This window comes from Saccopteryx bilineata, chromosome 4 (genome assembly GCF_036850765.1).
Source record: "Saccopteryx bilineata isolate mSacBil1 chromosome 4, mSacBil1_pri_phased_curated, whole genome shotgun sequence".
Lineage (NCBI taxonomy): Eukaryota > Metazoa > Chordata > Mammalia > Chiroptera > Emballonuridae > Saccopteryx > Saccopteryx bilineata.
Window position 1 is genome coordinate 17,275,327 of NC_089493.1, and position 965 is coordinate 17,276,291.

The window sequence follows — 965 nt, forward strand, 5'->3', positions numbered from 1 at the left end:
GAATGAAATAAAACCAGGTCATTTAACATTAGATATGTTTAAAACAAAGTCATTCTCTTGACTTTTTAAAAATGTTTCAATCCGAACACTCATTTCTGGGGACCAGTTGATACATTTTTTGAATTGCTTTTCCTCAATAACCACACCTGTCCATTCCCTTCATGTCAGAGAAGAAATAGAATACATTGCAGAGACATCTAATGTGGTTCAGTGATCTCAATCACCATGAGGCAGAGGACCCTGTAGGACCTTACCTCCCCAGGAAAAAACAAGAAAGACTAGGGAAAATGGAAATCTCCCTTTCAGACTTGTATTCACAATGTTTGAACAGATATGTGAGATTTGGGATGTTAATTGCCCTTAAGTAAGTGATCCTTACATATAATACCTGTATGAATACTCAAAGAAGCTTGGTTTTATCACATAAAATTGGCTATGTCACCCTGTGCTGGGTTTGGCTGAACAATCTATGATGCTTTGTATCATTTATTCAGCCCCAGCTCCTGTGTTAATTGCTCTATAAGCCTTCCATTCTGACAACCACCACATGTGTTAGACTTCACCATCTCCATTTACAACAAAGGAGACCAATGACCATAAAGTGTAAGTCATTAACAAAGCCAACTGGCAGGTCAGTGGCAGAAGCAGGTTTCCAAAATAAGTCATCCTTGAGTTAATAACCACAGTTAATAACCACAACTGTCCACGGCCTCCTTCTTTATGGGAATCTCATTTCCAGAAAATAACTATTTTCATGGTAATGACCTAGAGATTACACTGTGAACCTTTAAATAATCTATACTGTAGTTAGATATAGGCTACGTACGACACAGTGAATAAGGACTGTCCCTTTTGATATTGCTGATGGAACACCCCCCCCCTTAAAAATAAAAACACCTACCTCTGCTTTTACATGTGAAGAATTCATTTTGACTAGCAAACTGTCAAAATGTTTTACTTTGATT